The 15,156-nt window shown below is 48.9% G+C and overlaps 1 protein-coding gene across 1 annotated transcript in view; it reads right to left on the minus strand.

Moving 5' to 3' along the window:
* Window positions 1-15,156, minus strand: part of Cdh23 (cadherin related 23) — a 362,011-nt gene that overhangs the window by 325,529 nt on the left and 21,326 nt on the right. The window lies entirely within an intron of this gene.

Genomic DNA, 15,156 nt, shown 5'->3' on the forward strand with positions numbered 1-15,156 from the left:
CTGTGTTAAGCAGGAAGATGGGGCCTGGCAAGTTCATCAAACCGCCCAGACCCCAGCATCCTTGTTCCAGGTTCTCACGTCCACCATATTATCTCCTAACCCGGAAGGATGAGAGGAAACTCAGGCCGTGGTGTCTGTGGTGGTCTGAATGAAAATGGCCCTCATAGGCCCATAGGACAAGGCACTATTAGTATCTGTGGCTTTATTGGAATAGTTGTGACCTTGTTGGAGGAAGTGTGTCACTGGGGGTGGGCTCTGAGGCTTCAGAAGCTCAAGCCAGGCCCAGTGTCACTTTCTCTTCCTGCTGTCTGCTAGTCTGGATGTAGAACTCTCAGCTACCTCTCCAGCGCCATGTCTGCCCACTTGCCACCATGCTTCCTGCCGTTACAATGATGGGCTGCACCTCTGAAGCTATAAGTCACCCTCAATGCCTTTATCAGAGTTGCTGTGGTCACGGTGTCTCTTCACAGCAATGGAGCACGAACAACAACAGTGTCCAAGAGAGAATACCCCAACAAACCTCTGGGAGCCTGGGACTGAGCTCTGGAAAGATGCAGGCTCAGTGAGAAAGGCCCTATCCCTGAAGGAGGCTGATGGTAGGCCATCCCTTCCCACCCATCACGCAGGGTCATAGTCCCTCCACATCAGGGACCCAGGATGAGATCTCCCCAACGGCCTACATCCATCTCTCCACAAAGTGAGCCTGGGAGTGAGGGACATGGCTAGGTACCAGCCATGTTCTGTATGTACCCACTGGGTGTCTTGTTTAAAGACCTCCCCACCCCTGGCTCATGAGACAGCTCTCGGCCATACAGCACCTTACTCAGGTGTTAGAGGAGAAAACTGTACCACCAGTAAGTGTAGTCAGCACTGGCCCACGGTAGATGCTTCGCTTCCACCATCAATGACTGACTAGGAGAATGAGGAGCTAGCTGGCCCTTGACAGGATTTTGTCTGCCAATATTGGGGGCCGATTCACCAATTCAGCCCTGGCAGGGACATTTTCTCTCTATCTCTCAGTCCATGTCCTGAGCAGAGAGTGAGGTGACTCCTACAGATATTACAACCAATGACATGAGACGGCCCATGGAGCAGTTTTGATAGAACTTGTGTGCACTTAAAACATCCTAATTACAGAAGAAAACGGCCACTGGGCTGCATTTCATAGCGATATGATCTCTCCTCCATTTCTCAGCATTTCCGCCTCTGTGAGTTTCCACATGTTCACAGCCCACCTCAGGGGCTCAAGGGCTGGAGAGCTCACAGGATGAGCAGGAAACGGAAAGGAGAAAAAGCTGCTGGATTGGTGGAAGGGGGTTCAGCTTTGGGAAAGCAGCCCCTGCTAATGGTTTGGTCGATTGGGGGAGGGGAAGAGCTTCTGATTTAGTAAAAAGTTTGGAAGCTGGACTTCTATATGATGAACTTCTATATGAACCGGACACTTAAATATTTGTAGATAATTCAATTCCTGAGAAGCACTTTGTACGCCAAGCATGCTCCTTCCAACAAGTAGAGTGGGCACTGACCTGGCGGTCCTCCCACCAAGCCTTCTCTGTTTCTCCATTACGTTCCCACCCTGTACTTGCTTGAGACTCTGTAGTGGCTGCTGATCTCTGCAGCAACTTGAGGGCCACGGGGTGTGGTAGAGAGTTTGCCTAGCTAGAATCTGCTAGTGAGGGCTGGAGTGTGGCTCAGGGGTAGAGTGTCTGCCAAGAATCCACCAGTGAGGGGCTGGGGTGGGACTTGGAGGCAGAGTGCTTACAGAGAATCTGCTAGGAAGGGGTTGAAATGTGGCTCAGAGGTAGAGAACTTGCCTAGAATCCATCAGTGAGGGGCTGGAGTGTGGCTCAGGGGTAGAACACTGGCCTAGGACCAACCAGTGAGGGGCTGGGGTGTGAATCTGAGGTAGAGTGTCTGCCTAAAATCTACCAGGGAGGTTCTGAGGGTGTGTAGCTCAGCGGTACAGCCCTTACCCAGAACCTTCCAGTAAGGGGGAGCTAAGGGTATGGTCAGCAGTAAAGAGCCTTCCTGGAACCTATCACTGAGGAGCTGGTGGCTAGTAAAGCATCTAGCTAGCATATGAAGGGACCCAGGTTTCATCTCCAGCCCTGAAGAAAAAAAAAATTAATTAAATTTTCAAAGTCATTTGTTTTTCTCCCGCCATGACATTCACAGACAACCCTCTAGGCCTATGTGACTTAGACCTGCTTCCTTTAGGAGCTAAAAATAGCCTGGCAGGGCTTTCCTTCAACAGAGAGAGCTGTCCCTTCTGACATGTATCTGGATTCTTAACCCTACAGGCAAGGCTACTGAGGGTTTTTCTCTCTGTGTAACTGTGTTAGGGCTCTGTTATTCAGTGCTATTCAGTATCCAGGGCATTGTAGGGTCAGTTAAACACAGACCCCAAGTGTGTACGTCGGCCTTCATTCGATGTCACCAGATTCCCTTCTGGGACCAGTGGCAACCATTCACCGTCCCTCCTGCGGTGTGCAGTAGGGCCCAGGTGCCCAACTGCAAGCCATCCCTCTTTTTAAATGGCTGCCAATCAGATGTGTGAAAAAAACGGCACGACATCCTCCCTTTCATTTGCATTTCCCTAACTACTGGTGAGGTTGAGCACAATGCCTCTTTCTAAACATCCGCGCCACTTCCCATCTGTTATCTCAAATTATCCTATCGGGTCGCAAAGAGAAGCCAGGCAGTAACGTGTACAATATCCCTGATTTACAATTGGAGAAACCAAGGCACAGAGCGATTGAGTGACGATCTGACACCCCGTGGTGAGTGACTGTCTTTAGGAAGGAAAAGAATCTGCAGCCCTCTGCCATACCAAACCAGATGTTAGGGGAATTAAACATCTGTTAGGAGCATCACCCAGAAATAGCTGGGGGAATTCACGCCACGCTGCCGGGAGCAGCGGGAAGTTCGTGGCGCACACCAGGAGGAAGGAAGGAAAAAAAGGAACATTCATTAGAGGATTCGCCAGCCAGGGCTTTGCACGGGCAGTCTCTTGACTCAGACTTTCCAAATATCTTTTTTTTTTTTTATTTTTTTTGGGTTTTTCGAGACAGGGTTTCTCTGTGGTTTTGGAGCCTGTCCTGGAATTAGCTCTTGTAGACCAGGCTGGACTCGAACTCCCAGAGATCAGCCTGCCTCTGCCTCCCGAGTGCAAATATCTTAACAAGTTATTCTGGTCTCCATTCTACAGATGGTAAAATTGTGACTAAGAAAAGTCACCTTGGGATGGGGAGTCGGGCTGGTATACCATCACACTGTGCTCTGGGACTCCCTTTTCTTACAGGTATTGTTTCTTTGGGGGGACGGTGTGACTGTATGCATAGATGTGCTCACACGAGCCTGTGCGTGTGAAAGCCAGAATCCAACAACTAGTGTGTTTCTATCGCTTTCCATTTTATCATTTGAGACACGGCCTCTCGCTGAACCTGGATCCCCCTGTTGGGCTAAACTGGCTGGCCATCATGACCCCAGAATCTACATGTCTTTCCCCAAGGCACCTCCAGAACAGGGGTTGCAGGTGCATGATGCCACGCCCAGCTACTCCATGGATCCCAGAGATGTGAAGGCAGGTCCTCATACTTCACCCTCCGGACTATCTTCCCAGCCCTGTTTTGCTTTGTACTTTTCAGGTAAGCTTGCTCTTTAGCCAAGAATGACCTTTTGAACCCACAAACCTACCTCTATCTCTGGAGGGCTGAGTTTACAAGGATGCATTACAAACCCAAACTGGTTTCTTTACATATGAGAAGGTGGCCCCTCCCTGCAGAAACACCTGTGTTCAGAAGGAGGCGCTTCTGCCCAAGGGGAGCCACCTAACACAGTTCGCAGGCCTGTATGATGCTTGCCCCATCCCACGGGGCCAGGTCAAGGTCACTGAAGCATTCTGGGTTCCAACATCCCTCTGTAGACGTCTGTCCATCTCCTTCTCTTCTCAGACCATCAAACTGGCTCAGTGCCCCAGCTGTCAGTCAAGGGAGACCAAACACATCCCATGCTCTGAAGGCTTCAATTCTCAGTCTCTCTATCCCTAGTGGGAGACCACGGTCCAGACCCTAACCTCATAGCTTCCAAAGGATGAAGGCAAGCAGCCCGACTGGAACTGGTCCATACTAGTCCATACTCGTCCTAGGTCGTCCCTGAAGCCCCAGACGTCATTCTTCTTTGGCCTCACCCCTTTGGCAATTTATATTTTACAGAAGAGATAGCGCAAGATCATCCAGGCCATAGGCAGTGTGCAGAGGCCGTGGCCTGACTCACATTTGGATGGACACTGCCTTCTCCTGCTGCAGTGATGGCAGGGACTCCCCTGGGAAAGTCTAGCCTTGCAGTGCTCTGGGCCACAGCTCCCCAGCCTCCTGGCCCTCCCTTTTCACATAACCTGGCCCAGTAGTTTTCTCTACCACAGGTCACAAGTTCCCAACCTGGAGATGTGGCCAGTGCACCCTCTTACCTCTCCACACAAACCCAGAAAAGAGATACAGCCCTCATGCTGGGCTTCCTGCCTAGGTCTGTAAGTTGCCAGAAACATGTACATGCAGGTTCATAGTCAGTAAGTCCCCAGATCTTACAGGTACCTGGCTTAACAATCCTTCATATATACAGAAAAGCTTTCGAAAACTTCCCAAACAGCTCCACTGCCAAGGAGACACAGAGCCAGGTCCTAAAACATTATGGCCACCTGTCCTTGTGACAACCTTGCACCAAGCCCTATGGATGAGCAGGGGTCAGAGCATGGCTGTAGACATATGCTAGGACAAATAAGAGCCACCGACATAGAGGGTCCCAAGGTACTTAAGAGAGCTACACAAATGCCCAAGTTCCATGATGCTAATGTCCAGTGTGTGTGTGTGTGTGTGTGTGTGTGTGTGTGTGTGTGTGTGTGTGTGTGTGTGGTGTGTCAGGCATTGTACACACTGGGGCTCGGAGAGGTTAAATAACTTGAGTGAGGTTGCACAGTTAGTTAAGTGATTGGGTCTGGAGTTGAACCCCATTCTGAAGGCCAGCCTCGTCACTCCCGGTCTCAGACCTTAGATGTCCTGAGTTCAGATGTACCCTAGGTGATGTGGTGGAGAGTAGCAGGCAAGATTCTGCATCTGCTGGGCAGGCCATTGAATCAGATTTTGGTCCTAATATCTCAAAGCCTAGGCCAGTAGGGAGACCAGAAAGAGGGGCTGAGCTAGGGTTGGCAGAGGGAGCACTGTGCATTATGTACTAGAGTGACCTACTGCGCATTAGGCATTGTGCCAGACTCCAGGATACAGGAAAGAAAGGTCCAGCCCCTGCCTGGGGGCAGCTGATGCTCCACCGAAGGGCTTGGCACAGAGTTGTGGGAGGGGAGGGGTTCTGTTAGGACCAGGGAGGAGGAGAGGGAAAAGAACAGGGCAGGACCCTCTGAGGGTCACTGGGGTGAGAATTCTCTGAGGGTCATTGAGACATGGATATATGAGGAAGCAGGAGAATGGGCCATTTGGACACCTGAGGGGAAAAGGTTCAAGCAGGAGCCTATGCAAAGGTCCCGGGGCAGGAACGTGGCTAGCTAGCATGGCTGAGGAACAGGAAGGGCTAGCATTACCAATTTAGAGAGCACACAATGGAGGATGATGAGGCAATAAGGGCAGGGAAGTCACAGCCATCACGGACACCTTGAGCACCGCTGGCTTACATGGCTTAGATTCTGAAACTGCCCCTCAGCTGCTGAGTGGAAGGTGCATGTGGGCACTGGGAGGAAGCTGACTGGGGAGGAGAAAACCAGCGATGCAGGCCAGAGCTAATGCGAGTGCCCAGCAGGGGACAGGTGTGACACATGTCACAGTATGGGCTTTATCCCAGCAAAAGCAGAGGGGGGCTTCCTTTCAGAGATGACATACCTCTCTACTAGGAAGAAGTAAGCATGGCCACTCTGGCCGAAGCACCAGGAAGGTAGAGACCCAAGGCCAAGGAGGCTGCAGTGAAGCCACCCAAGGGCAAGAACCAGCACACAGAATGGGCCTGCTGAGTTGGGCCCAGCTGCTGATGAGCAGGTCACAATGCTGAGTAGGCAGCTGGCTGGGATGATGGTCCATGGATCTAGCCCTCCACAGACTCCTAAGATGGAGCATTATTGGAGGAGGGGGTAAAGAGGAGGGGTGGGAGCTAGCTGGAGGAAGAAGGACACAGGGGTGGGGGGGCGGGGTTTTCCCTGAGGCTCTATCTCAGTCTGGACTTTCCCCATATCGCCTTTTTCTCTTTCTTTCCCACTAAGAAGTGAAGAACAGCACGTCCCTCTGTCGGGATGTTCTGCCAGGCACATGGGGCTAAGTAGCCATGAGCCAGGTCCTGAGTCAAAATGAACCCTTCCTCTTTAAGTTGTTTAGTCTAGTGCTTGTGGCAGTAACAAAAAAAAAAGGAATAAACAAAAGCCTATAAACTGCTCAGGGAGTGATGGCCATCCACACCTCTCTACCTACGGTAAGCCCAGCCATACCACCTTCTGCTTCAGAGGGAGCTGGTCAGGAGGGCATGCCACACCCCTAAAGTGGGGCATTCCTAAGTGCAGAACAGTCAACACCAGGCCTCAGAGACAAAAGGCAGACCTGCAGCATGGCCCCAGCTGAGGACTAACAGAAAAAAAAAAAGCATGTGTCTGGGTATTGTTCACATACCACATACATGCGTACACACACACTTCCATGCAATATGCATATCAACATACATGTTTATGTGCACACACATGTATCCACACATACACAGAGGCTGGGCTCTGTGACTTTCAAGGAGAGTGTCTAAAATATGCTCATTGTCCAGGTGGAGCCCCCAGCATGACCCTAAAGGCTTCCCTACCCTGTCTCCCTCCATTGTCCAGGCAGGAGGAAGCCACATTCTTTGCCAATCTGAAGGAATCTTTGCACACACCTACAGCCCCCTCACCATGCCAGAGGAAGGCCCTGCAGCCTGGCTTCCCAGACTGGCTGCTCCTTGCCGAGATGACAGCTGCCCACATCCCCATCCTTTGGGAAACAGACCCCGTTCCCAGGCAGGAAGACCACCACAAGCAGTTCCCATGTTTCCCCCTAATCCTGAGCAGGAGTGAAGGACCAACCACTTTCTGGCAAGAGGCAGCGTCCCCTCACCCCAGCAAGCATGAGGAAAGACTACCAGAGCAGAGGGAGGGAAAGGGCAGAGGGGGGCATCTGAGCAGCGTTTTGCTTTTTCGGGAGGGAGAGGTTTTCACAGCAGGGTGCCACGATTTAGTTGGAACTGTTATGAATTCCCATAAAATCAGACGCACTCAACTTTGAATGGCAACATGCTGCTGAAATCAAACACAATGCAGGGGCTAGCCACGTCACCACACACCAAGAGGCTTGAGCATGCATGTCGCCTGCCGATGACACTCTTTAGACCACTCGTGGACTAGCCACTGCCTATCACCATCGGCCATACTTCAAAGTCCACAGTGTCGAGGCCAACGGGACAGAAAGGAGGGGTACAGTCACCCTAGGGCATCCTGACCTTGCATCTTTCCCCAAACTCTCATCAAGTGAAATTGGAGAGGTTGGGAACCAACAGAGGTGGAGGGCTGTCACCTGAGACCCCAGGCAAGGGTGCAGCAGGGGTTTAGCATCTTCCAAGGGAGGCTTTGAGTCCTCCACCTACGCTTCTTCAAAAGGACATTGGAAAAAAAAATACATTGTATTCTTCTTGCAAGCCATCTACAGGAATGGTGAATAACTATTAAAAAATAGACAGAGCAGGAAGCCAATGTCCCTGCCAGCTAAGTCACATGTCTCCTTTCCCAGGACTCCCTGAAATATGGCCTGAGAAGGACATGGCATACACACTCCTCCCACTCTTAAAAAAAAAAAGAAAGGAAGAAAGAAAAAGAGGAGGCCTGTGATCTTAGAGGGTAAAAACACTTGACAACCTGAGTCCAATCCCCAGAGCCCATGGTGGAAGCAGAGAAACCACTCCCAAGGGTTGTCCTTTGAAATTCATGGGCTTGCCATAGCATACATACACAACAACAACAACATTCTGAAAACACAGAAGGGTTAAAGTACCTGCTAACCCATCCTGAAGACCTGAACTCACTGCCCCCCCTCACCCGGAACCACATTTCTTTTCAAACAGCCAGGCATGATGGCATGCACTTGTAATCTCAGCATTGGCAACACAGACACACATGAATCCCTGGGACTCACTGCCTGGACAGCTAGCCTAATTGTGACCTCTGGGCTCATGAGAGATGCTGTCTCAAACAAAGCAAAACTAAGTGGACAAGATCTGAGGAATGACACCTGAAGTTGATCTCTTGTATCACATGTTACATACATGTATGCATGCACATACACTTGATAAAAATAAATAAAACCACATAGTGTCCATATTCTACTCCTGGATGGACAGAGGGGTGGGTGGGTAGATGGACGGAGTTAGAGACAGAGTCTTGCTTTAATGTTCAGGCTGGCTTTGAACTCCTGGACTCTGGTTCTCCCACCTCTGCCTTCCCAGTAATTGAGAGAACGGGTGTGGTTACCCTGGAGGATGGCGACATCATGCTTTATAGCAGTTGAGGGTATCTCAGTGTAAGACAGGTGTCCTAGCTAAGGTCACTACTGCAGTGATGAACACCATGACCAAAGCAACCTGGGGAGAAGAGGGTTTATTTCAGCTTACACTTCCAGGTAATGGTCCATCCCTAAGGGAAGTCAGGGCAGGAACTCAAGCAGGACAGGCGAAGGCGTATGTCACAAACAATGCCACACCAGTTTGGAATTATGATTAATAGGGTGGTATTTATTTAAAGGGGAAAAAACTTACAGATAACCGTCCCAGACAACAGCCCTCTGCGCAATCAGGAAGGAGTCTAGTCGCCAGAAACGGAGCAGGAAGCGAAGAGAGCGAGAAGGAAAGTAGCCGCTTTTTTAAAGGGAGAGAGACCATGCCCCAATGGGCTGGTATCTCAGCGGCTATAGGCTGCAGGAACTGATGCAGAGGCCATGGAAGAGTGCTGCTTTCTGGCTTGCTCCCCATGGTTTGCTCAGCCTGCTTGCTTATAGAATCCAAGACCACCAGCCCAGGGATGGTACCACCCACCATGGGCTGGGCCCTCCCCCATCCCCTTCAATTAATTAATTAAGAAAACACCTTGCAGATGGATCTTATGGAGGCATTTTCTCAGCTAAGGTTCCCTCCTTTCAGATAACTCTAGCTTGTGTCAAGATGACATAAAACTAGCCAGCACAGGGGGCAATGTGACTGAGCCAGGCTCTGATGACAGCCCACTAGATTGTTTTTAACATTTCATTTTGACAAAGAAACCTGCAGTAGATCCTCACTCCCAAATCCACACACGTGATTAGACGTTGGGACTTAGGAACTGTATTATCACGTAGCTGCTGTCAAATACACTCTAAGGTAGTGGTTCTCAACCTTCCTAGTGTGCGACCCTGTCATACAGTTCCTTGTGTGGCGGTGGCTCCCAACCATAAAAGTTATTCATTGCTACTTCATAACTATAATTTTGATTTTATTATGGATCTTACTGTAAATATCTGCTATGAAGGCTATATGGGATGCAACCCCTGTGAAAGGGCCATTCAACCCCCAAAGGGGTTGAGACCCATAGGTTGAGAACTACAGCTCTAAGGAGCTACACTGTCCTAGTCATGACACCATGAAGCTATTGCTCTTTCAGACTATTGTCCTGGAACTTGCTCTTGCAAACCAGGCTGAGACACCTAAGGTTCATCATCATCAAGGTACAAGGGCAAGAGAGGAGTCAAATTCAGCTTCCTCCTCTCCCCAACTTCAGCCAAGGTTAGCAGGCTGCACCAAGGCTGGCCTGGCACCTCACTGACACGTCCTGTGTCTGTCACCTGTGTCCTTGGCTGGGCTGCTCCTCTCCTTGGAGCACCACTGACCTAACCTTGTGTGGCCAGCCCTGCTCTTCGGGCACAATCCTAGTACCACCTGGTGCCATCCTGCATCCTCCGGGAAGGGGGTTCTCAGCATCCCTCATCCTTCCCATATTATTACAGGCATCTACTCCAGCATGGGGATGAGGGAGCAACCCAGCGCCAATGGACCAGTTTAACCTCAGTGCCCTGAAAGCAGAGCCTAGCTCCTCCCATGAGCCATCTGCCCATGACAGCTCCCATTCGAAGACACAGCAATCTCATTTCTTTCCTGAGGTTCCTGTCTTTACCTTTCCCACCTGAGAAAACTCTGTCTCCATCCATGCAGTCAGTAAGTGACTAGCTTCCTCACACCCAGCCAGAACCACGTTCCTTCCTCCCTTGAATAAACTGCCTTCAACTCACCAGGGTCAGCTCTCTCCTTAGCCATCATAGTGGCTGGTTGGACTCTTGATCCCAAACTTGGATGGACATTTGTACACCAGTTTTTAAAACAGCATTATCTTCCCAGGCTGTGGTGGATGCCTTTAATCCCAGCACTCGGGAGGCAGAGGCAGGCAGATCTCTTTGAGTTCGAGGCCAGCATGGTCTACAAGAGCAAGTTCCAGGACAAGCTCCAAAGCTACAGAGAAACCCTGTCTCAAAAAACAAATAACAAAAAAAAATAAAATAAAATAAAATAAAACAACAACCAAAAAAAAAACAGGAAACAAAACAAAAACCAAACAAAAAAAAACTAAAAAAAAAAAACCAGCATTATCTCAATGGCCAAGAAGTTGGATCCACTAAATACGCACTGCTCATAACTGAATAGAGACGCAAAATGCAGCACATGTGTACAGTGGGAGAATCTTCACCTTTAAGGTAGGGAAATCTGGGTCGACCAGATGGCTCAGCAAGCCTGGCGAGTCTAGTTCAGTCCCCAGAGTCTATATAAAGATAGAAGAAATAAACTCCACAAAGTTGTCCCCTGACCTCCACACATGTGTCACAGTACGCTCACAAAAGGAACATGGATCATTCATACATACATGCATGATATACACGCACACACACACACACACACACACACACACACACACACACTAATTTTTTTTTTTATTTAAAGGGTAGGAAAACCTGGCCAACACTAAATTCGGGGGAAATTCAAAGACGAGGCTAAGGGCAATGAGGCAGACACAACGGGGCATCTGACCTTATGATCCCTCTCACATGAGCCACCTGGGCCTGTCACATTCATAGGAAGTTTAATGATGGTGCCAGGTACCGAGGAGGGGAGACTGAGGCACAGCTTCAGTTTCACATGATGGAAAGTTCCAGATGATGGATAGTCATGAAACTGTCCAATGGCATTCAGTGCCACAGAACTGGGCACTTTAAATGGCCAGAGTGGTCAACTTGATGCTATGTGTATTTCATGGCAATAGAGATGTAATACAAAAGCAGGGCACGTGAATAACACCAGCACTTCTCATGCTGCTGCTTTTAAAAAGGTAACCCAGGAGACAGCAGGGTCCATAGATGGCATGCCCATTTCACACACGCATAGACTGAGCCCTGCCAGGATGAACTGGAGCCTGGGGATCAGCCAGTGTGGGTGGAGCATGCCAGGAGTTCTGTGAAGACGGTCCGTCTTTAAAAGCAACCTTTGACTCATTAAGAGGAAAAGCATCCTAATTAGCCTAGTGACTCAAAGGCTGGCATGTGTTCCTGAGTCAATGTGTGCTTCCTGTCCCTAGAGATATGTAAGCTGTGTCTGAAGGTCTGTAAGGGGGTCACACTGGCAACACACAGCTCCCCGCACACACCTTCCTGTGTTCCGCCTCCCGTCTCTTTATATGAGTCACTTTCTCCCTGCCACCCCGAAACCACTTTCTAACCTTTGCTAAGGACAAGGATATCTTTTTTTTTAAATACTCAATTTAAAGAAAAAAATTTCACATGTGTATGAGCAATACACAAATCATAATTCTTAAAAATAACAAATTGCAGGCCAGAGTAATCATAAGTAAATTGATATTGATAAATAAGCTTTTCTCCAGAGCAGTAGGTGGTTTATTTTAATCTAATGAGTTTTGTATTTTCTCAGCTTTCAGATGCCATGATGAAGGGCTGTCTGCAATAGAATTACGACGCTCTCCAAAATATTGTAATTTAATGCCTCATTTTGTCAAGACTTTCTGGAAAATGAGATTTGTTCCCAGTGAGGAATTTTACTTGGCTTTTCCCCACGTGCCCCCACCCACCTCCCTAGGCATAAGGGTGCTCCTTGGGTTGAGCTGAGGGAAATGAAGGTGAAGAGGCAGGCAGCAGGACAAGGGACCAGGCAGGGACACCACAGGACCATTCCTGGCTGGACAGAGCTTCTGGCTAGCTGTATTGTGTCCACCGCCCACTCTGTACTCTCCACCATCCTATGAGGAAGGAGGGTGGGCAGGCCTCCCTCTTTTCATAAGGTGCTAAAAGAGCTCTTGTCTGGGGGTCTGCAGAAGTGGATAAGGACCCAGAGACTCCTACAGAGAGGAGAAAAAAAGACCCACAGGTGGGGAGGAGAGACCACAAAAGGAAACAAAGCTGTGTCTTGGAATGTCTCCTAGGACGGAGTCTCAACAACACCCCAGCTAGCCTGGTATTCTGTAAGTACATTACTGATGCCCTGAGGAAACTTCTAGAAGGAGGCCGTACCAAGAACTACAGAGAACAGAAGATCAAGAGGCTGAGACAAGCAGCCAAACTCACAAGGAACACACATCCTATTTCCCACTGGGTGTGTGAGCCTGAGTAGGCAGCTGTACTGCCCAGTGCCTCAGTTTCCCTTGTCTCCAGGATGAGGGTTGTTGGAAACCAAATGAGGCATTGCTTTTCCTGTCCTGCGCACAGTCTCACACGAGCAAGTACACATGGACCACTAGAGTAGTACCCTTGTCACCAACATCACAGCCATGGTCATTATTTTTGCCATCATCACTCTTGTCATCATTATTGACAGATGTTGTCACTATTGTTGTCAATATCATTGCTGTCATTCACCGCCATGGCCATTGTCAGCATAATCATCATTGTCATCACCATTGCACCATTGCTGTCATCATTGTGGTCATCATTGCCATCATCATCACTGTGGTCACCATCATCCATCACCATCATCATCACTACAATCATTAGTTGTCATAGTTACACCTCTTTGCCACCACTGTCTTCAATATCATCAACATTAATATTATCATTCGTGTGTGTGTAGCACTCCTGCACACATGTACTAGTGGAAAGGACTTTAAAAGCCAGAGTTTGATGTCTCTCTAGATTCTTTTGAAAGTCTTTTGAGTTTTACATGTGCCCCACTCAATATCCAGAAGTAAATTTAAGGGTTGAGGAGATAGCTCAGTTGGTAAGGTGCCTCCCACATAAGGATGAGGAGCCAAGTTCGAATGCCAGCATCCATCATAAAAGCTGAATCTATGGCAGATCTCAGAGCTCACTTGCCAACTAGCCAAACCAAATTCAGGGGAGACCCTGTCCCAAAATATAAGGTGGAGAGGGGCAGAGAGATATCTCAGAGGTCAGGAGAACTTCTTCTGTAGTATAAGGACCTGAGTTTGGATCCCAGCACCCATGTGACAAGAAGGTAAAGTCTCAAAGCACCTGTAACCCAAGCACTAGGCGGGATTTCTGGCACAGGCTACCTGATAGCCTACTTATCAAACAGCAGTTCCAGGTTCAAGGAGAGACACTGCCTCAAATGAGTAAGGAGAAAGTGACAGACGTGAACACTAATGACCTCCAGGAGTGTTACGTATGCATACACAGCACACCCACACACTTGCTCATATCCCACTCACCGGCATTCACATACATTATCACAATACATACACAGAAGAAGACAAAATAGAGTCATTAAGGGAGATATTCAACACTGATATCTAGTCTCCACATGTGTGTGCACACAGCCACATAAAGAGGGCCATGCAGCACACACTTGAATAATAAATAAACTTGAACAATAAAATATGTCATTCAATGTTGCAAAAGAGACCGCCCATATGGCAAATCCCCTCCCCTAATAGAGCCTACTCTGCCTTCTAGATGCTTCTGTTCCCTTTTGGACGTCTGGTCTCCACAGTCACACCATTAACCTCTTAGAGCAAGTTGGTCATTCACTTGACAAACTCCCCCTGAGTCTCAGCCACAAGCTGGACTGAGGCTTAGCAGGTGTCAGGATTACCTATGCTACAGCTGGTATAAGTGACTGTTGTGGGTATTCAATCAGCCAATAGCTTTAGGTATCAGCCCTTAGGGCGTGATCTGAAGGGCTACGTGTGGACAGATAAATGGAGAGAAGAAGCATGCTCACTCTCTTGGGAGGTCAGAGCAGAAACAAGCCTGTGCAGTTGTTCACATCTCCCCGGGATAGAGCTTCCACCTTGTCTCATATTCTGTGAGTCTGTGTTTTCCCTTTGAGTCCCATTTCCTTTGTATCAATCCCTAACTCTAGCAATACCTCTTGCTTCAAGTGACTTTTGCCCTCAGGGGCACTTCAGGTATTTCAGGCACAACCATTCTGGTTGGTTCTTTCACAGTGGCCCCTTCTAAGTTCACCGTCCCTTGAAAAGCCAGTCATAGGTCTGAATTAAGAAAGCCTAAGGTGTTCACTTCTGATTTTCAAACTAAGCGGGATGAAACTCGATGACACATACATCCCATGTTTAGAAGCGATGCAAGCTGTCGCTCACAGTGAACAGTAAAGTACATCCAAGGACAATGACCCGCTGGAGTGCAGAGAGATAAGAAATGTATAAGAGGAAATGAGAGATGCCTAAGCTGCAGGACCTGGAGGTGGGTCAAGGGATGATGGTGATGGTGGTGGTGATGTGGTAATGGAGAGGATGATGATGTGATATGGTGATGGTAATGGTGGCGGTGGCAGTAATAATGGTGGTGACTATGGTGATGGTGAGGATGATGGTGGTGAGGATGATGGTGGTTGTGGTGGTGGTGATGATAGTGGTGGCAAGGATGATGATGTGATATGGTGATGGTAACGGTAGCGGTGATAATGGTGGTGACTATGGTGATGGTGGTGAGGATGATGGTGGTGGTGGTGATGGTGGTGGTAGCGGTGATAATGGTGGTGATGGTGGTGGTGGTGGTGATAATGGTGGTGACTATGGTGATGGTGAGGATGATGGTGGTGGTGGTGGTGATAATGGTGGTGACTATGGTGATGGTGAGGATGATGGTGGTG

This window comes from Microtus ochrogaster, linkage group LG2 (genome assembly GCF_000317375.1).
Source record: "Microtus ochrogaster isolate Prairie Vole_2 linkage group LG2, MicOch1.0, whole genome shotgun sequence".
NCBI classification, from domain to species: domain Eukaryota; kingdom Metazoa; phylum Chordata; class Mammalia; order Rodentia; family Cricetidae; genus Microtus; species Microtus ochrogaster.